This window comes from Cetorhinus maximus, chromosome 23, assembly GCF_964194155.1.
Source record: "Cetorhinus maximus chromosome 23, sCetMax3.hap1.1, whole genome shotgun sequence".
NCBI lineage: Eukaryota > Metazoa > Chordata > Chondrichthyes > Lamniformes > Cetorhinidae > Cetorhinus > Cetorhinus maximus.
In genome coordinates this window covers 50,734,078-50,756,534 of record NC_135901.1, presented here as the reverse complement: position 1 = coordinate 50,756,534, position 22,457 = coordinate 50,734,078, and the positions used below count along the sequence as shown (strand labels likewise).

Genomic DNA, 22,457 nt, shown 5'->3' with positions numbered 1-22,457 from the left:
CACGTATATGTTTTCTCCCCACTGTGAATGGTGCTTTTTCCTTCCATGTTCAAAATCCGATGATATTCAGGATTTGATAACTTGGGCGACTCCGTCAGATCCAGATGTGATGTTTGGTTTGAGTTTCCCGACTGTAAATCCTCCCCTTCTAACACCCTGTTGAATTGATTTAAAACATAAAAAAGGGAATGAGAGAGAACCCACAAAAACACAAAGGCAGGTTGTGAAATTGAGCTGAATGAATCTGGGAATTTTTGGGGCCGGCACGAGGAAAGAGTGACCATGAAAACTGCTGGATTGTCATAAAAACCCAACTGGTTCGCTAATGTCCTTCAGAGAAGGGAACCTGCCACCCGGTCTGGGCCGACACAAGACTCTGGTGTCAAAAATAAAACAAGTATTAGGGGCAGCAGGAGACAACATGGCCCTTTGAGACTGCTCCGTCATTCAACATGATTGTGGCTTCTCTTAGGCTTCAACTCCACTTTCCCGCCCACTCCCCATATCCCTCGACTCTCTGAGACACCAAAAATCTCCCCACCTCAGCCTGAAATATATTCAATGATGGAGCATCCACAGCCTGCTAGGCTGGAGAAAAGGAGAGAGAGAGAAAGTCAGAGAGGGGAGTGGGAGAGGCAGGGGTGAGGAGAGGGCTTTTCAGAGACCTATAAATAGACCAGAACTTTGACAGAATCTCCCAAACCTTCAACCTCTACCCCCGAGAAGGATCAGGGTAGCAGGTGTATGTGAACACCATCACCTCCAAGTTCCCCTCCAAGTCACACACCCTCCTGACTTGTCTGACATCCAGAACTGGATGAACAGAAATTTCATCCATTTAAATATTGGGAAGATTGAAGCCATTGTCTTCAGTCCCCACTACAAACTCCACTCCCTAGACACCGACTCCATCTCTCTCCCTGACAACTGTCTGAGACTGAACCAGACTGTTCACAACCATGGTGAAATATTTCACCCCAAGATGAGCTTCCAACCACATATCCACATCATCACCAAGACCGACTATTTCCACCTCAGTAACATCGCCCGACTCCACCCCTTATTTTAAAATTTCTGCATGGCTGCTCCCTATTGCTGGAATCTCCTCCAGCATCACAACCTTCGGAGATATCTGCGCTCCTCTAATTTGGCCTACTGAGTGTTCCTGATTTCTATTGTTCCACATTCGTGCCCATTCTGTCACTTTCCAAGGCTCCAAGCTCTGGAATTCACTCCCTAAACCTCCGCCAGTCACTACCTCTTTTTCCTCCTTTAATTTACTCTGTAAAACCCACTTCTTTGACCAAACGCTTGGTCACCTGCCCTAATATCTCCTCATGTGGCTCAGTGTCAAACCTTGCTTTGTAACATTTCTGTGAAATGCGTTGGAACATTATCTTACATTAAAAGTGCTCTATAAATACAAGTTGTTGATTTGGACATATATCAATGTTCTTTCATCATCACTGGGTGAATAACCTGTAACTCCTTACCTAACAGCATTGTGGGAGCACCTTCACCACACGGACTGCAGCGTTTCAAGAAGGTCAAACATCATCTTCTCCACAGGTAACTGGGGATTGGCAATATTTGCTGGTATCTGTGGAGAGGGAAACAGAGTAAATGTTTCAGGGTTTGCAGAATGATTTACACGAGTAAAAATGCTGCAGAATTTGATGATCAATATAAGCTCAGAAGTGGAATAGAAATGGACTATAGTGCAGGAAAAACAATTCCTGACTATGAAAGATACTGTGGGAAGATAAAGCTGGGAACCAGCAGCACATGGTCAGGGGATGGGCAGCAGTGGAAACCTCATTGAGACACGGTCAGCAGAAGTAACAATAAAATACTAAACATAACTCAGATAGATCCATTATTAGAGACAGAGGAAGGTGGACAATGGTAGAGAGGTGATCAGGGAGGGCAGAGGTGAAACAAAGCAATGGATGGACATGGATTCAGATCCACAGTAAAGGAGTCACACCAGCCCCAGAGATTTGGAACCTCTCACAGAAAACAGAGCACAGCACTAAAAGCTCTAAATTGTAGACGGATGGTGAAAAATACTCACCTCAGAAACAATATCACCATTTTCAAATTTAAACTCTCCTGCTGGAGCCTGCAGCTGAAAAGATAGCAGAAACACTGGAGTCAGAGAAAAATCTCCCAGTTGAGGAAATACCCAGGAAGCAGGGTGATGTCACCATGTAATTGTCAATGTGCGATGATGTCACAGTGTAACTGTCGATGTGTGATGATGTCACAGTGTAACTGTCGATGTGCGATGATGTCACAGACACAGAACATCTGGGTCTGTGCAAACCAGTGATCACCAAAAATTATGAAGGATGTGAGGGTCCTTGAGAGGGGGCAGAGGAGATTTATCAGAATGGGTCGAGGGATGAGGGATTTTAATTGTGAGATTAAATTCAAGAAACTGAGGTTGTTCTCCTCGGAGTAAAGGAGCTTGAGGGGAGATTTGATAGAGGTGTACAGGATTATGAAAGATAGTTAAATAAAAGCTGTTCCCATTAGCTGATTATGAAAGGATTAAGGGACAGAGATTTAAGATTTTAGGTAAGATCCACAATGTGAGGAAGAGATTTTTTACCCAGTAACTGAAAATGACCTCAATACTTACATTCAGGTCCTGGTGAATCAAGAGACTTTCAGATTTTGTCGTGATGTTTGGTTTCAGTTTCTCATTTCCCTCAAGTATCCCTTGAATTCCTCCTCTTCTAACATCCTGTAAATGGAATTCAAAAAATCCATCACGGTCAATCCAGGATTGAAATTCAGAAAGAACAAACGTTTCTCTTGGTCTGAGTTTGCTGTGTGTAAATCCTCCCCTTCTAACCCCCTGTAAAAGGAGTTTCCAAAATCCATCCCTCAGTCCAGGATAGAAATTCACAGTATACTCTCCTCCTGCTACCTGGAACAGGATGGCCGCGCATGCGCCCTGCTGCACATTGCCCCTATAAAGATGGCGGCCGTTACCCTGGGCCTGGCGAAGGGAGAAATCCAGACTTTTTCGGCCCGTTCTCTGCAAACACACGACCGGTACCTTGTTATTTCGTGTCTGCGGCCTGCACTGTGTCGTTATGAAGCCTCCCTGCCCACTCCGCTGGCTCCATTCCTCCTCACACACCCACTAACTCTGTTAGTTTGCTCCACTCGACATTCTCTCACCCGCTCTGAGCATCTTCAGTCACAGACCAGCACTGCGCATGCTCATGGATCCGACCGCAATGCGCATGCCTCACCACTCCCAGCACTGCGCATGCGTATGGCGTTGCTGTTGTGAAGATAGGGCATATTCTGCCCCGCAGGGAATGCTGCGTGGCCGATCCGCCATTGAAAGATCACGTTGTAGGACAAAGGTAATAAGAATACGATGAGTGCCATAGGGGAAAGACATAAAATTGTTGAATCAATGATACAGCGGCCAAATTGCTCCGGAGTCCACCGCAATTCTCGCCTGGATGCAGAACAAACCCCGACAGTTAGATAAGAACTCAGTGTAGTCTCAGCAGATGGGGTGAGCTAGTAACATCTCCCCCGATACATGGAACATTTAAACCGTGTCTTGCCAGCATCTCTGCTCTGATTGTGGATCAAATTTTTTGAACTTTTAAAGTTGGAGTGTTAACATGTGGGCAAACTGAATAAAGCCCTTTGCACATGTGAAGTATCTGACTGGTCTCCCACCAGCAAGACTGTGTTGCTGTGTCAGTAAATGGGATGAGAGTGAATCCCTTTCCAATTTTAACTGGTGAACAATCTGTTTACAGTGTGAGTTTATCTACACATTTTCAGCTCAGACATGGATCTCAAAATCAACTGGTAATGGGTTCCACATTCTTAGCACTACATTAGAAAAAGGAAGAGGAGTAGGCCATTCGGCCCCTCAAGCCTACTCCGCCATTTAATAAGATCATGGCTGACCTGATAGTCACCTGAAATCTGTATCCCACCTATCACTGATAACCTATCACTCTCTTGCTTCCCAAGGATATATTGACCTCTGCCTTAATAATATTCAAAGACTTTGCTTCCACAGCCTTTTCAGGAACAGAGTTCCAAAGTTTCACGACCCTCTGAGAGAAAAAAAATCGCCTCATCTCCATTTTAAATGGGTGACCCCTTGTTTTTAAACAGCCATTCCGAGTTCTAGATTCTCTCATAAGAGGTAACATCCTCTCCAAATCCGCCCTGTCAAGTACCCTGAGGACCTAATATATTTCACTGATCAGGTAAAGTAAATCAAAATACTGCAGATGCTGGTTATCTGAAATAAAAACAGAAAATGCTGGAATTCTCAGCAGATCTGGTAGTGACTGTGGAGAGAGAGACATGGTTTTCATTTCAGGTCTGTAACCTTTCATCAGAACTGCACTGCATCTGAAATGTTCATAATGCCTCTCAATCCAAAGATGTTGCCAGATGTAGTAAGGGAACTCAAGAAGGAAATGAAAATCCCCTTTGAGGAATGGAATCCAATGCAAATGAAGGGTGAACTGCCCGACTGACCAGAGACAGTCAAGGCACCTTTCCCTTCTTTAAGACGCTGGAACATTGACTCTAATTTTATCAGTGAAATTAACTGATTTGAGACATTGAAAGGATTCTCGTTACTGCATATCAGGAATTCAAACCTAATATCGGCTTCAGGACAATCAGAATACTTGGTATCAGACAAGACAATGAAAGGCTCGAAGGGAGATGGCACCGGTTGTAAGAGAGCTCGTTCCCGGTGACATGGATGCGTCTGCAGTGGGTGGGATCAGACTGTTTCCAAGTATCTGGAATGAATTTCCCACCCTTTATTTTGGAAGAGTAAAACTGATAGAGCGTGATAGCTATCTGGGTTGTGGCAATCTGAAGATTAGACTCACTGACACCCTGGTTTGGATACCTCATCAGTTCGGTTTGTGTAAGTGTCTGTGGCGCAACTGGTCAGCGTGTTTGCCTGTTAACTGAAAGGTTGGTCATTCAAGACCACCCAGGGGGTGAAGATTTTTACTGTTTTTTCCCCTCATCACCATTCATTGTCATACAGTTCCAGGTTGTCATTGGGTACTTGGGCTGCAAGATATCCCCAAACGGTGGCAGGACTTCTGTTGTCCAGTGAGCTCCCACAAAAACAGCTTCTTTTTAAAATTACGTTCTCTGTCAAATACAATGAGAAAAGATTTGGACCCACTATGTACCTTCGTCTAACCCATCAGAAATTCATGAAATTATTGGAATCGAACGAACCACTCAATTATTCTCTCTTCCTCAACTCCACAGTGAGTGAGACAGGGAAAAGCAGAAAAGCAGCAATATTCCGGCCCCGCACACTCCAATCACCCGCTGCCAGCAGAAAGCGGCGACTGCAGCTTCAATCAGCGGGTTACTGCCCATCCCTGGGATGCGATATACTCCAACCCGGGCCAAACCTCCCAATACACCGAGCACAGGCTCTGGAAAACGCAGGTAGATTATATCCCGGTCACTAAACCTCCGAGCAGCATTTACAGAATTCTCGAGTGAGTGAGTCACAAATAAAAGTCACACCAACTTTCTAAACTTTTCACTGTAAAATTTCTTCATTTTATTGAAAAGCTGACTGTTGTGAATCTGAAAATGAGCACCATGGGATTTGTGTTACTGAGTGACTTGTTTTCCATTGTTTTCCCGTCAGGTTTGCAATTCAAATTGTGTTGGATATTGAAGCGATTCTGATTTCAAAATGAGGATCCGAAGTAGCTAAATATTAAATGCAGGAGAAAATCCTGAGGAAAATGGATCACAGTATTTGGAAGGAGGTGCAGCTAAGAAGCAGAAGATGTGAATGATGTGATTGATGATTGAGGGGAATGCATTGCAACTTTGGGGCATTTGTAGGCCAATTACGTTCCACACTTTAAAATTCCGGTCAAGCTGAGGTATCAGGTAGAAAGCAACAGGTTTAACCATGTATATTGGGATACAAAACAATGTTTCATGTTCCTAGCTAGCTTAGTCGGCAGAGCATGAGAATGTTAATCTCTGGGTCATGGGTTCGAACTCCTCGCTGTTGCTGTAATACTTTGAAAATCTGAATAAAAGTCGTACTGTCTGGAAACATTGACCCTCACTTCAGCTGCTGAGTTTTTCCAGCATATCCTGTTTTTGCTTCAGATTTCCATCATTCACAGTAATTTGCTTTTATCTTTTTAATTTGAAATCTTGCTGCTTAAATAAAACATCAACTGATCACTGCGGCTCCTGTGAACTTACATGGCAGACATTCATCACTGAAAGCAACTGACACACGTCAAATTCAAAGTACTTTCATGTCGCATCTCTTTCTGCTTCTGTCTCGCCCCCAGCTCCCTCTGCCCGTCCAGCTCCCAGGTCAATTAGCTGCTTCATGCAGACACAGTGAATTCGTGGGAATGGGTAAAACTCGTGGGGAAAGAGACACCTGGATCTCATCTTCCTGATTCTCCCAGATACTGATTACAGGAAACTCTTTCGAGTTATCAATAGTCACAGATTGCAACTCTTTCAAGTACAGTCACAGTTTTTGGTTTCCGGGAGTGGGACATGAACCCACAACCCTCTGATTCAAAGGCGATGGTGCTATGGACTGAGCCACAGCTGACACCTCTTGTGCACAGTGCCGATTATCTACAGTCACTCCCCTCCAAATTGTTCAGCTTTTTAATTGATTTTCACACTGGGTTTCAATGTGAAGAAAGCAAAGCTGTGATAAGCTTATATTGTTCAGCAGATGTACTGCAAGAAGTTACATAACAGGCTGATGATAACAGTGCTCTTTGGACGTGGTGAGGTCCAGTGAAGGATTGACACCATTAATGTGTCGCTCAATTAGTCTCGTGACAAATCTCGTGCTGGAAATGACAAGAAAACCCGTTGAATTTGTTCCGTGTTTTGGTTTCAAAAGAGCCGAATACAAGGTAAGAAAGTACATCTCGCTCGAGTGGGTTATAAAATGGCAGAATGACCCGTGCTGTTGCTATAAAATTATAGAAAGTTACAGCACAGAAAGAGGCCATTCGGCCGGGCGTGCTGCTTTCAAAGAGCAGTAGTGATTGTTTGATCCATCAGGAGTGATATTTGTGCCGGTGTAAACCGTAGGCGGCAAAATTCGTACTTCTCCCACCCAAACTTTGCCTCACACCAACATTTCTACATTCAGTGCTTTGCAACTTTTCCTCTTCCTTCATTCCCTCACTTCACTTGAACCAAGTGTGATGTTATCCAGCTCTGAGGCAAAACTGAAACTCTCACTTCTCTGATTCTGGTGGAGCTTTTAAACGTTTCCAATCAATCAAAAATCAACACTTGTTCCAACAAATTCAGTAACTCGACATTCCCTGACCGGGAATCGAACCCGGGCCGCGACGGTGAAAGCGTCGAATCCTAACCACTAGACCACCAGTGAATCTACACCAGAAGTTTTTGATTTGGCTTATCTGCGCTGCTTTTGCCTGTTGTTTTTCAGTTTAGATCTCTTTCACCACAAAACTGCCTGTTTAGGTTCAAGATAAACGACTTCTTCAGCCAATGAAAACAACGGTTGCTGTGAGCTGGAATATGAAATTGACAGTGAGGTGAAATAGCCCCACAAGCTGCTCATGTATAACTTTCAATTTCCAAAACCCTCCACCCTATTCGCTGTTGGTCTAATGGAAGCGCCGATTCCCAGTCACTGGACATCAGGGAAACTACCAACAAGGCTTGATATTTGCATTATGGAGGCAACTCATGACATTTTCTTTTTCATTCCCGATCTCTTTCACCAGAGACAACTTTCTCCGACTAATTGGTCTGTTTGGGTTGAACACAATTGACTTCTTCCCCAATGAGAAGAACCATTGCTGATGGCTGGAACATGAAATCGATACTTTCCTCCATTAAGACAGTTCTTAAAGCCTCCCCCTTTGACCGAGCTTTTAGTCATCTGACTGAATATGTGTCTCGGTGTCACACTTTGTAATATAATGCTCTTGGGGAACGCCTTTTGACTTTTCATTAGGTTAAAGGCGCTTTATAAATATAAGCTGTTGTTGTGTAGGATATATATAGAAAGGTTCAGTCTCCAGTTTTACCTTTCACGCTGATGCTTTCCTCCGCAACATTTTAACATGAATTCGCACAACTCATGTGAATCAAATTTGCGACGTTAACAACTTTTTCACCCCCTCAGGGAACTGAATCACATTGACAATCACAGAGAAACCAACACAGAGATATACACCGAGAGTGACAAAGGCCGAAGGAGAGACACACACCCAGAAAGCAAGGATGTCACCGACTTGGCTCAGTGTTTGATCCATTTCCGAAAGCAAATTTCCTGAATGCTGACAAATGAATGGGAATCAGAAAATACCGACGTATTTGGATAGGTTTCCTTCTAATCAACTGATAATTAATTTTGTTAAAATCAAAAATGGTGAAAACTTTAGTCAGCAGGATTCCAACCCTTGTGTTCATATTTACAACAAATATACATTATCGAACTTTCGCTCACACTCAAATAAACAAGTTTGGATAATGCTCTTGCCAGGTTTCAAACCGCAGCTCCATCACATGTGAAATGACCATGATCCCCACTGCCCTGCACAAACCCTGTGCTGTAAAGATCCCAATGGAGCTGTCTGGAATGTTAAACTGTGACGTCATGCAGCAGCACTTTGGGTCTTTGTTTTGAAGAAATGGAATTCGGCTGTTCTCATTAGGAATGCTGGAGACAGACTGATCAACAATGTTATCATCAAATGGCACAGCTCAGTAAGAGGACCTTCCACCCATGGTGTCTCTGTCAGTTTTGCACACAGAGCTTTATAATTAACGACAATTGCCTTCTCTTTCTCCTTAGCCCTGTTTCTTTTTCACTTTCAAGCCATTGTTCAATTCCCACTTGGAAACTCGGAGTCAAGAAAGCCAATACTGAAAGCTTCAGCTGGTTCCTCACCTGAGCAAATACGTCAGACTTGCTCCAGGCACTGACGTTTGCAGAGCTTTACTTTGGCCAGAAGAACAAGGCAATATAATTTGCAGGCTAACATGAATGATTTTTTAAATTCATTCACGGGATGTGGGCTTCACTGTCTGGGCCAACATTTATTGCTCATCCCAAATTGCCCTTGGGAAGGTGATCTGCCTTCTTGAACCGCTACAGTCCATGTGGTGTAGGTACACCCACAGTGCTGTTAGGAAGGGAGTTCCAGGATTTTGACCCAGTGACAGTGAAAGTACGGCGATATATTTCCTAGTCAGGATGGTGAGTGACTTGGAGGGGAACTTCCAGATGGTGGTGTTCCCATCTAACTGCTGCCCTTGTTCTTCCAGCTGGCAACGGTCGTGGGTTTGGACGCTGCTGTCTATGGAGCCTTGGTGAATTCCTGCAGTGCACCTTGTAGATGGTACACACTGCTGCTACTGCGCATTGGTGGTGAAGAGAGTGAATATGGATGTAGTGCCAGTCAAGCAGACTGCTTTGCCCTGGATGGTGTCCATTTTCTTCAGTGTTGCGGGAGCTGCACTCATCCAGGCAAGCAGGGAGCATTCCATCACACTCCGAACTTGTGCCTTGTAGATGGTGGACAGGCTTTGGGGAGTCAGGAGGTGACTTACTCGTTGCACGACTCCTAGCCTCTGACCTGCTCTTGGAGCCACAGTGTTTGTACGGCTAGTCCAGTTCAGTTCCGGGTCAATGTTAACCCCAAGGGTGTTGATAGTGCGGGATTTGTGATGGTAATGCCATTGAACATCAAGGGGCGATGGTTGGATTCTCTCGTGTTGGAGATGGTCATTACCTGAGACTTGTGTGGTGTGAATGTTACTTGCTACTTGTCAGCCCAAGCCTGGATTTTATCCAGGCCTTGCTGCATTTGGACATGAACTGCTTCAGTATCTGAAGAGTCGGGTATGGCGCTGAACATTGTGCAATCATCAGCGAACATCCCCACTTCTGATCTTATGATGGAAGGAAGGTCATTGGTGAAGCAGCTGAAGATGGTTGGGCCTAGAACACTACCCTGAGGAATTCCTGCTGTGATGTCCTGGAGCTAAGATGGCTGACCTCCAACAACCACAACCATCTCCCTTTGTGCCAGGTATGACTCCAACAAGCGGGGAGTTTTTCTCTGATTCCCATTGACTCCAGTTTTGCTAGGGCTCCTTGATGCCACACTCGATCAAATGCTGCCTTGATGTCAAAGGCAGTTACTCTCACCACATCTTTGGAGTTCAGCTCTTTTGTCTATGTTTGAACCAAGACTGTAATGAGGTCAGGAGCTGAGTGGCACTTGCGGAACCCAAACTGGACATCAGTGAGCAGGTTGTTGCTAAGTCAGTGCCGCTTGATAGTACTGTTGATGACACCTTCCATTACTTTACTGATGATGGAGAGTAGACTGATGGGGCGGTAATTGGCCAGGTTAGATCATTCTCACTCTTTCATTCCCAGATTGGTGGAAGAACGAGGAGAGACAGGATAAATTGCAGGGTTCTGGGGAAAAGGCCAGGTAATGGCCATGACAAGACGGGCAGAAAGACCGCTATCTCTGCTGGAACTTTTATGATTTCATACAACTAATAGTGTTAGAGGAGAAATTTCTGTATTCGTGGCCGAGTGGTTAAGGCAATGGATTGGAAATCTATTGGGGTTACTCTGCGCAGGTTCGAATCCTGCTGACTATATTTCCTGTTATTTCTGACTTTAACTGCACACAGACAGAACTAATTGTCGTTTGAATTGAGGAAAAGTGATCCAAACACACCCATGATTTCTTATGTCCATTCATTGTCAGCCTTCTGCAAATCTTCAGTCGGAATTGGAAAAAAAAAAGAGCCAATTTGGTGACATGTTTTCATCCTGTCATTTGCCTCTCCTTAGGCCCCTGTCACTCTCGATGTATAATCTCTGTTTGTTCTTGTGTGTGGGTCAATGTGGTTTATTTCCCCGAGGGGGTGAACACATTTTTAGGAGCACAAACTGTATTCACATTCGTGGTGCAACTTCACATTACAATGTTACAGTGAAAAATATCAGGATGAAAGAGACAACAGGAGCCTGTCTCTTTCTATGTATGGACTACAACAACAACTTATATTTATAAAGCTCCTTTTCCCTAATGAAACGTCATAAGGCGTTCCCCAGGAGCATTGTATAACAAAGTACAACGCTGAGCCTCATATTCGGTCAGATGACTAAAAGCTCCGTCAAAGGGGGAGGCTTTAAGAACTGTCTTAAAGGAGGAAAGTATCGATTTCATGTTCCAGCTCTCAGCAATGGTTTTTCTCATTGGCTGAAGACATCACTTGTGTTCAAACGACACAGACAATTTGGTCAAAGAAACTTGTCCCTAGTAAAAGGGGTCTGGAAAGGGACAATTTCATAAGCAGCCTGCATGTGTCAAACTGCTGGGTTAGTGGTTAGAATACGGTAATTTTATCAGTACAGCCTGCGTTCGATTCTTCGTTAGGGATTTGAAACTTATTCCTCCTGGGTGAGCTGTTCAAATCAATGTGATTGATTTGCTTGTTAAAAATAACACTGTAAAGCTCTGCTAGAAATTATGGAGTTAGAGTGTAAGTTTCACATCAGAGCTGGAAATGTCACAAGGGCAAAACTCGGGAACAAACCCAGAGTCGGAGTGAGGGAGTGAAAATAAAAGAGAAGGACTGTGATAGGTTACAAAGTACTGACTATAGAGCTGGTGGTGCGAGGCAGAATATTATTCCTGTATTACCCATATCACATGCAGCTCTAATTTCCTGATTTATCCCATGCCCAACATTCCCACTACAGTTTAGTGGCCTATAAACAACTCGCACCAATGTTTGCTGCCTCTTGTTGTTTCTCAGCTTCACCCAAACTAATTCCACATCTTGATCCTTCAATCTAAGATCCTCTATCACTAATGTACCGATCTCGTTCCTTATTAAGAGCGCGACCCCGTCTCGTTTTCCTTTTTGTCCATTCTTCCTAAAAGTATTCAGATCAACCAATCACACTGTTCTTTGAAAGCAGCACACAGGGCCGAATGGCCTCTTTTCTTTGCTGTAACTTTCTGTCATTTTATTTTTCCTAAAACCACGGTTAAGATGAACTTTCTTACCTTCCATATGATGCTTTGAATTCAAGACATTCAGCAAATTCAGCGAGTTTTCTTATCATTTATGGCAGGGAATTTGGAACCGGACTTGTTGAACGGCAACTAAATGTTCTCAATCGTCAGATGCAGCTCACCGAGTTCAAACAGACACCGTGAGCATCAGCCTATAATAGACATTCTTGCTGTACATCTTCTGAGCTGTAAGCTGATCACAGCTCCACTTTCTGCACATTGAAAGACAGTGTGAAAATATGGACAATTTCAAATCTTAACAACATGCATGTGTGTGATTTTCTGTGTGTGTCCATGTGGTTCAGTTTCCCATTTTTACCACCCAAACATTGGCCATGTTAATTCTGTGGCTTCATGTTAAGGTGGTACAGGGAAAAAAAGAGCAGTTTTAAAACATTTCTCTCTTTTCTTTGAGTGGAAACTGTTCAGCAACTTTACGTCCGAATGTTACTGGGTGATGATTGAAGTTTTCACATGACCTTATTAAGTAGCTGAGAATGCCCGAGGGGCCGAATGGCCAATTCCTGATCATAATTTTTTATTTTGTAATTCAGTGTCAATGTTGGTGAAGATAATGTTTGTGTCTAATCTGAATGTGATAGTGAGGCCGAGTGGGCTCAGCCGCTGGTTCAGGTTCCGATCTCTCTGGTGATTTGGGCTTTACTCTCACCGCTGCCAAACTTTCTGGTGGTTGGTTATTTGAGGCGCTTTCCAAAAATTCTCCGTGCGGTGAAGGAACAGCTGAGCTGTGCCATGTTGTATTTCAGTTGGAAGAATGAGGAGAGACAGTGTAAATCCCAGGGTGACTGGGAAAAGGTGGGACAATGACACGGACTGGAAGACCTTCTTTCACTGGAACTCCCTGTATTCATTCTATTATTTTAAACAAACAACATGCAGCCTTTACCCAGTTGTCCTGGCCGAGTGCTGAAGGCATTTTTACACATGGTTCGAATCCTGCCAACTCCCCTTCTTCTCATTCCTGATTGACACAAACTGTCTGCAGAATAAATTATCCATCAAATGAAAAAGAAAACCACCCAAACATCCCCGTGTTTATTACTTTTGTTCATCTGAAAACATTCACTACATTTGGCCCCTGAAATGGAACAATAATTGACCAAGTTGGTGACATCCTTGTTTTCTGGGTGTTTGTCTCTCCTGAGGCCTCTGTCACTCTCGGTGTATGTGTCTGTGTGTTTTCCTCTGTGTGTGTCAATGTGGTTCAGTTCCCCGAGGGGATGGACACATATTCACTTCATAAACTTGACTCACATTAATTGTGCAGCTTGATATTAAAATGTCCAAGAGAAAAATATCAGGATGAAAGATGCAAGTGGAGTTTGCAATGTTTGGAAGGAGGTGCAGCTAAGAAGTGGAAGATGTGAATGATGTTATTGGTGATTGAGAGGAATGTATTGCAACCTTGGGGCTTTTGTAGGTCGATTACCTTCCACACTTTGAAATTCAGAACAATCTGAGGCTCCAGGAAGGAAGGAACATTGATCTCCCTGAATTTTTGCATAGGGAGCAATAACTGTGCATTCCCGGCTAGTTTACCCGGTAAAGCGTGAGACTCTTAAACTCAGCATCGTGGGTTCGAGCTGGACGCTGCCATTTTTTTAAAGCATTGATGGGTGATCCCCAACTCCCCATCCCTCCAGCAGTGTCACCGCTGAAACTGAGTCTCTCTCCATCCCGCTTTGTTAATATCACAGCCGCTGGTTTCTGAGTGAAAACAGCCTCGGCTTCACTGGAAGTTGGAGAGCTTCGTGCTTCGGACTTAATACTTTCACCGCCGCAGCCCAGGTTCAACTCCTGATCAGGAGCTAACTTTTTCCTTACCGCTGTGTGAACTGTCACAATGCACAGGAATTCCTCGTATAAACTGTTAAAGCGAACCTGAAACTTAATATATGGAAGTGTGAAGTGATTCTTGTTGGTCGGAAGAATGAAGAGAGGCAACATCACATAAAGTGTACCATTCTCAAGGGGCTTCTGTGTTACAGAGCGAGTGGTTAGATCTGGAATACACGGCCTGAGAATGTGAAGGAGACAGATTCAATCGCGGATTTCAAAAGAGAATTGGACAGAAAATGCAGTTCTCCGGGGAAAAGACGGGGGACCATAACATTCTAACATGAAGTTGCACGAATAATGTGAATGAAGTTTGTGATGGTAAAAAAGTGTTCATCCCCTCAGGGAACTGAGTCACATTGACACACACAGAGGAACACACACAGACACATACACCGAGAGTGACAGAGGCCTCAGGATCCACAAACACCCAGAAAGTTAGGATGTCACCAGCTTCTCCAATTATTGTTCCATTTCAGACTGCAGATTTGGTGAATGCTTGCAGATGAACGGAAATGAAGAAATGCGGAGGAGAAGCAGGAGAAACACACAGGAGTGTTGGGAAAGTTTTTGTTCCATTTCACCAACAATTAATTTAATTCTGGGTTCACCTAAAGTAAGGAGCAGCAGACAGCGAGAATTCAAACCTACATGGGGAGAGTCCAATAGATTTCAAACCCATTGTCTTAACCACTCATCCGCAATTACAGATCTCACATCAATTTCAAACTTGTTCATATGAAATCATAGAAAGGTTATAACAGAAAGAGGGAATTCGGCCCCATATATTCCCAGTTAGCCTGGAATTCATACTGCGTCTCCTTGTTCTTCCTGCCAAGATGAAGATCTTAATACATCGACGGCCGCGAGCCCATGCTCAGGTGAAGTGACTGAAAGAACAAATCAACTGAAATTTTGATTCATACCCACGAAGAGAACAGAGCCCAAACAAAACACCTTAACCCAGCCGGCCACGCTCCCACTATCAAAAGTAAACTAACCATTGCCTTGGGTGGTAACAGCTCCAAAATAGAACATAACAAACAGGAGTTGGGATTGACCATTTGCCTCTCCAGCGCCTCATAGTGTCAGAGAAGCAGAGCTAAGGCTACACACAGATGGAGGCCATTCAGACCGGGCGTAGGAACAAAAGACTCAGGGGAAGGAGAAGGCCATTCAGCCCTTTGACCCTGCTTCACCATTCATTCAGGTCACGGCAAATCTGGTTGTGGTCTCAACTCCGCCTTCCTGCCTGTCTCCCCATAACCTTTGACCCCCTTGTCTATCAAAAATCTGTCTAATTCTGCCTTGTGTAAATTCAATGACCAAACCTCTGATGAAAATAATTCCACGGGCTAATGACTCTCTGAGAGGAAAAAATCTCCTTAACTCCGTCTGAAAAGGGAGATCTCTTACTCTTCCGGAAACTAACTCACCTGGTACCACTCCCCCTCCTTTGTCCCTGGAGACCTGCATTTTCTGACCAATTCTCTTTTGAAATCCGTGATTGAATCTGCCTCCCCCACATACTGAGGCAGTGCATTCCAGACCCTAACCACTCGCTGTGTAACAGAGAAACCCCGTTAGAATTATTGGCTTCGGGACAAGCAGAATACTCAGTAACAGACAAAACACCGAAAGGCTCGAAGGGAGACGGCACCGGTTGTAGGAGAGCTGGTTCCCAGTGACATGGATGTGTCTGTAATGGGTGGGATCAGACTTTTTCCATGTGCCCACAATGAATGTCCCAACCATTATTTGGGAAGAGTTAAACTGATAGGGAATAATTGTCATTGCAGTCACGGCAATCTGAAGCTTTCTGTCACTGAGCCATTGGTTTAGGATATCTTACAGAGTGCCAGCTGCTTCATCAAGTCTCTGTGGCGCAATTGGTCAGCGCGTTCGGCTGTTAACCGAAAGGTTGGTGGTTCGAGACCACCCAGGGACGAAGCTGGCGCTTTTTTCTCCCCATCATTACTCATTAACGCTCTGATTTGTTTCGGGGCCCTGAAACTACAAGAAAATCCATCCCACTCCCCACGTTGAAAACTCGGCTGTCACCCACTGAGTTCCCACACCAAGCTCTGTTTATGGATATTCATTTCAGATATAACAAAGAATATGAACAATCCCGTGAACCCCCATCTAAATTAATAGAGATCTATGAGGCTGTTGGATTGAAACAAGCCCATCAATTCGTCGCTCTTGCTCAGCTCCACAGTGAGTGAGACAGGAACAAGTAACAACATTCCAGCCCCGCACTCTCCAATCACCCGCTGCCAGTGGAAACATCTTATTTTGCTGAATGTTATCTTCAGAAATGGTGAAGAGCGAATCTAATGTGGCTGCAAGATCCAGCATTCAGTTCATATTCAACAACAAACAGGAATGGGAGCGATGCAACTTTTCCACACAGCTGGGTGACAATGTTTCCCCGAGCATTGAATGGAGTAACTTGCAGAAGTGAAATGAGTGGGGTAACCACAACGCTAAAGGAACATTTCCCTGCCTGGATCCCAATGGAGCTGTCTGGAATGTTAAACGGTGACGTCATGCAGCAGCACTTTGGGTCTTTGTTTTGAAGAAATGGAATTCGGCTGTTCTCATTAGGAATGCTGGAGACAGACTGATCAACAATGTCATCATCAAATGGCACAGCGCAGCAAGAGGACCTTCCACCCATTCTATTTATAACCAGCCTTTTACAAAGATCTTGCCTATTAGTCCCAGTTTCCTTCTCCCTTTCCATGAATCAGAAATTTCTCCCTTTCAACCATGTCCAAATTCCCTTTTGAAGAAGGAGTTTCTGCAGAATCCATGCAGTTTGCCTTAATGAACATTTCCCTTCCCCAATGAAATGAAGAGTTGGACTTTGGTTCCTTCTGAAGTTTTTGATATAAACATTAGTTATTTGTGCAATTAATTTCATATTGAATTTACAAAAGACGTTTATTCTGATCGGACATGTCCTCAGTATTTTCTCAGTCATGATGACCATGAAACTATCATTGATTGCCATACAAACCCATGTGATTCACCAGTCCTTTAGGGAATTCAATCGGTCGTCCTTACCTGGTCTGAGTTGCATGTGACTCCAGACCCACAGTGATGTGGTTGATTCTTAACGGCCCTCCGAAATGGTTTAACAAGTTACAGAGCTGAAGGGCAATTCAGGATGGGCAACAAATGCTGGCCAGCGATGCTCATGAAAGAATGAAGATCCATGATGAGGAGCGATGAAAAGTGATTTTGAACCATCTCTCCCATTCCCTTGTGTTCAATCACAGTATCAGTTGTGCCTGCCTTTAGGGTAATGCTAGTCTTTGTTTAACACAAGTAGTCATCTTTCAGTCAGTAAGTAACTGTGAATTTGCATTTGTAAACTCATTAATTCCTGTTGTTGACTAAAGAAACTGGTATTTTTTTTGTGCCTAGTCAGTTTCATCCCTCCTGAATTTGAGAATGCTTTTTGAAGTTGGCGAAGGGCAAATTTAATGTGGTGGCAAGGAACTATATTCAGTTAATATTCAGCAACAAATGTGAATTATGGAACTTTCCCTCACACTTAGATGTGTAAATCTCGATAATGTTTCTACCCATTTCCAGACAGGGGACTTTTTGCATGTATTTGATAACCACTAAACTACAGAAACACTGGACAGAACTACAGAGAGTGACTTAGTATATCAAACCCTGCAGTCTTACTGCACTCCCGAACCCTGGTTTGTGGAAGTCCCGTTTGGCTGAAAAACATAGCCATGCGGCAGAGAAATTGATCTGAAATTAGAATCATAAAATGACAGAGCACATCAGCAGGTCATTCAACACTTCACACATGTGCGAACTATCTCACTGTAATTCGTCTCATTTTTGTCTCTTTCTCATAACTGCGCCTTTTGGAGAAAATCATTCAAAGCCTGGAGAAGTGCCAATGACACATCACTGTGAGATAATATATTCAGTTATTGTTTAGCAACAAACGGGAATTGTGCACTTCTCACAATTAGATGATTCAGTTTTGATAATGTCTCTGCCAGCTTTTGAACCAGTGACCTTGCGCATGTGAAGCGAATGTGATAACCACTATTTGTATTTTTATTCATTTATGGGACGTGGGCATCGCTGGCGATGCACCACAGAAACAATTTGCGAGAAAATGCCAAAGGAACTTGTATAGAATTTCAAACTGTGTAGACCTGCTGCACTGCAAGATCCTGTTCTACAGGAATAAAATTGGGGCGGGGCATTTTGGAATGCTGCAGAGAAATTGATCTAATTGTAAATTGACACAGCTCATTAGGAGGCTATTCGACCCATCGCGTTTGTGCTTTCTTCAAAGAGCTAACCACTTAGCTCCAATATCATTCTCTTCCTTCATAACCCTGCAGATTGTTTTTCCATTTCAAATAATTATGAATTCCTTTTTGAAAACTCTGAGTTAAGGAAAACAATATTGAAAGAGGTGCATGAGCTTCTGCAGTGTCCATGCCCAGTGTGTGAACATTAACAAAGTTTCCCTGACCCAATGACATGGAGAGTTGATTCATATGTTGTCTTCGAAATGAAGAGGAATATTTATTTATGCAATTGATTTCCTATTGGATATTTAAATGAAGTTTATTCTGACCAAGCATCTCAGTCGATATATACAATGTAATTCCCCTTATTGTACAGCCTGTTACAGAGGCTGTTATAGAAAAGAGGGAAAGGTTTGCTACAGCTAAACAAAGCCCTGGTTCGATCACACCTGTAGGACTGTGTATAGTTCTGGGAATGGCAGCTTATAAAGGATCAATATTGGTCTTGGAAACAGGGCAGTGCTGATCCAGCAGAATGTCAGTTCTGGAATGTAAGTGGACATTCTCCCCTCCGCAAACTGAGGTCATCCAAAACTGCTGTCCATGTCTTTAATCACAGCAAGTCCCATTCCCCTATCACCCTCTATTCGCTGACCTACATTGGCTCCCGGTCAAAGAATGCATTTACTTCAAACTTTCTTATCCTTGTGTTCAAATCTCCCATTGTTCTCGCCCCTCCCCATCTCTGAGATCTCCTCGAACCCCACACGTCTCTGAGATATCTGTGCCCCTCTAATCCTGGCCTCTTGTACGTTCCCAATCATAATCGCTCCACCATTGGTGACCGAGGTTTCGGTTACAGAGGCCCCAAGCTCTGGCATTCCCTCCCTCCACCTCGACCTCTTTTTCCTCCTTTAAGATTCTCCGTAAAACCTATCTCTCTGAACAAGCTTTTGTTCACCTGGCCCCACGGCTCCATGTGTGTGTCAATGTCAGACTCTGTTACATAATGATCCTGTCAACAATCTCTGGAGGTTTCATTACGTTAAAAGCGCTATCTAAATGTAACCTGTTGTTGTAATGGAGCATATAGAGAAGGAGGCAAGTTCCTCTTCCAACTTTCACCCTGATATGTTTTGATCTGAAGTTGCACAACTAATGTGAATAAAGTTTGTTCTGTTAAAAATGTGTCCATTCCCTTGGGGAACTGAACCACATTAACACTCACACAGACCAAGAGAAAGAAGAAACCACGGGAGTGTTTGCGTGGTATTGATTCCGTTTATCCAATAATTAATTCCATGGGCACCTGATTAAAATCAGGAATGATGAGAACTGGAGACGGTAGGATTTGTACCTCTGTGAGGAGACCCCACAGGATTCCAACTCCAACCCCTTATCCACTCCACCGTGAACACAGGACTGACACTGACATCACTGCTCTTTGTATAAAATCATAGACGGCTCCATCAGACGGTCATTCAGCATGTTCTCTCTCTCGAAGAGCAACTCAACTACTGTAATTCCACACCCCACCTTTTCCCCACAGCAACTCTCCTAGTTCTCCCTGTCAATATGAGGTGGCATCTTGCTTGTGCTAATGGGGCTGCTAAATGTTGAGCGGTGGTGGGACGCAAACTCACGACTTCGTACATACTTTAAGCCAACGGCTTAGCTCGCTCAGCCACGCTGGGCGAAATTTATGAAACGTTTCCTTCACAAGTTTCGGCACTGAAATAGAACAAAAGCAATAGAGTAGGAATAGGCAAAATACTGCAGATGCTGGAAATCTTAAACAAAAGCAAAAAATGCTGGAAAAACTCAGCAGGTCTGACAGCATCTGTGGAGAGAAAGGCAGAATTAATGTTTCGAGTCCGTATGACTCTTCTTCAGAGCTAAAGGGAAGTAGAAATATGAAGTCCTACTTCCCTTTAGTTCTGAAGAAGAGTCATGTGGACTCGAAACATTAACTCTGTCTTTCTCTCCACAGATGCTGTCAAACCTGCTGAGTTTTTCCAGCAAGTTTTGTTTTTGTTTCAGAGTAGGAATAGATCATTTGGAACCTCAAACCTGCTCCGTCAGTTAATCAGATCATCCTGCACTTAGTAACAAACAGAAATCATCTCCACTCAAAAGCACAATGAGCTGCAGTGAAGGGTCGGGACCATTTGAACTCAATGAACTGGTCTGGTTCCAAATCTCCTGCTGGAAATGACAAGAAAACTTCTCACTGAATTCACTCCGGGTCTTGATTTCAGAAGGACAGGACACAAGGTAACAAAGTACATTTCGATAAAATGCGTTATAAAATGGCAGAATGACTGGGAAAGAGCATCTGTGGTGTTGGAAAACATAAAATTATAGAAAGTTACAGCAAAGAAAGAGGCCATTCGGCCTGGTCTGCTGCTGTCAAAGAGCAGTTGTGATTGGTTGATCAGGAGTGGTCAATTACTCTTCCATTTCCGACTCCGAATTTAGTGAATGTTTGCAAATGAACAGAAATAAGAATCACGGGGTATTTGGATGCTTTATATTCAATTTAACCCATAACTAATTCTACAGACCGTCAATTAAAATCAGGAATGATAGGAAGCATAAACGACCGGGGTCAAACCTGCATGAGAAAACTCCAGCCGATTTCCAGTCCATCAGTTTAACTAATTCGCCACAATACTTAGCGAAAGTTCGCTATTGATTGTATAAAATAATAGAATGGAGACAGGGAGTAACAGAGAAATAAGATTTTCAGTCTGTGCCATTGCCCCAACCACCTCTCCCCATTCTCCCAACCAAAATGCAACACTGCACAGGTCAGCCGTCCCCTGGCCGCACAGAGGATTTTTTGGAAGCGTCACAAACAACAAACCGCCGGAAAGTTTAACAGCCGCGGGACTGGAGCCCAAAGCAGGAAAGCCTCGGCCAGCATCTTAGCCCACTCGGCGACTCAGTACCACATTTAGAGCAGAAGCAACCATTGCCTTGACCGGCATCGGCTCTGAATTAGAGTGTGGGAAAATATGATCAGGAATAGGCCATTCGGCCCCTCGAGCATTCTCAGCTACTTCATAAAATCACGTGAAAACTTCAATCACCCTCCGCTTTGTAACATCCGGGCATTTAGTAGCTGAACAGCCTCCACCCAAAAAGAAACAGAAATAAATGTCCTCTTGCATCTTTTAAAACAGCGCTTTTGTTTTCTCTGCACCATCTTAATCTGAAGCCACAAAACTATCGTAAACAATGTTTGGATGGTAAAAATGAGGAACTGAACCACATTGACACACACAGAGGAACAGACACAAACACTTACACCGAGAGTGACAGAGGACAAGGGTTTGTTTCTAAGGAGAGACAAACACCCAGAAAGCAAACCTGACACCAACCTGGCTCCCTTTTTGTTCCATTTCCGACTAGAAGTTTCGTGAATATTTGCGTGAATGAACAGAAATAGGAAAACGCCCGAGTGTTTGGATGGACTTGATTCAATGTAACCGATAATTAACTCTGTAAACACAGAGTTAAAACCAGGAATAATGAGAAGCGGGAAACCCCAATGGATTTGGACTCCATCATCTTCACCATTCAGTCACCACGACTGACTCAATGCACAGGGTGATGTTGCTAGTATGAAGTCATAGGTGGCTACAGCAGAGAAGGAGAACATTCGTGTCCCTCTGGAAGAGCAATTTAACTCATCCCATAATCCTCATCATTTTCCTCGCAGCAATTTATTTTGAATCTGTCTCTCCTCGTCCTTCCTGTTAAAATTAAACACCGCACACAAACCGTACAATTCGATTTGAGCTGGCACTTGTTCAACTCGTTGTTCAAGCTGCTCATGTAGAACTTTCAATTTCCAAAACCCACTAACCTCATCACTGCGGCTCCTGTGAAACTGACAAGGGAACACGCGGCAGAAATTCATCACTGAAAGTAACTGACACACATCAAATTCTAAACGCGTTTACCTTGGTAGGAGGCTGTGGCACAGTGGTATTTTCACTGGTTTGGGATTCTGGGGATCAAATCTCACCATGACAAATGGTGAAATTTGTTTTCAATAAAAAATCTTGTGATCATCACTAATGGCAGTAGGGACGAAAATCTGCTGTCCCAGCAATAACTCTTATATACTCTCTGGAAGAGGGCTGACCTAGCCAGAGACTACCCA

General features: G+C 43.7%; 1 protein-coding gene, 1 long non-coding RNA gene and 3 other non-coding genes across 5 annotated transcripts in view; 3 read left to right on the top strand and 2 right to left on the bottom strand.

Moving 5' to 3' along the window:
* Positions 1 to 22,457, bottom strand: part of LOC144698290 (uncharacterized) — a 493,807-nt gene that overhangs the window by 150,697 nt on the left and 320,653 nt on the right. The window lies entirely within an intron of this gene.
* LOC144698548 (uncharacterized) overlaps positions 1 to 22,457 on the top strand; it is a 71,791-nt gene that overhangs the window by 34,238 nt on the left and 15,096 nt on the right. The gene's annotated exons all lie outside the window — the stretch shown is intronic.
* On the bottom strand, positions 7,367 to 7,438 carry trnae-uuc (transfer RNA glutamic acid (anticodon UUC)). Its single transcript has one exon. It is a non-coding gene; the product is annotated as a tRNA-Glu (tRNA).
* trnas-gga (transfer RNA serine (anticodon GGA)) lies at positions 10,620 to 10,701 on the top strand. The gene has a single exon. It is a non-coding gene; the product is annotated as a tRNA-Ser (tRNA).
* On the top strand, positions 15,863 to 15,936 carry trnan-guu (transfer RNA asparagine (anticodon GUU)). Its single transcript has one exon. It is a non-coding gene; the product is annotated as a tRNA-Asn (tRNA).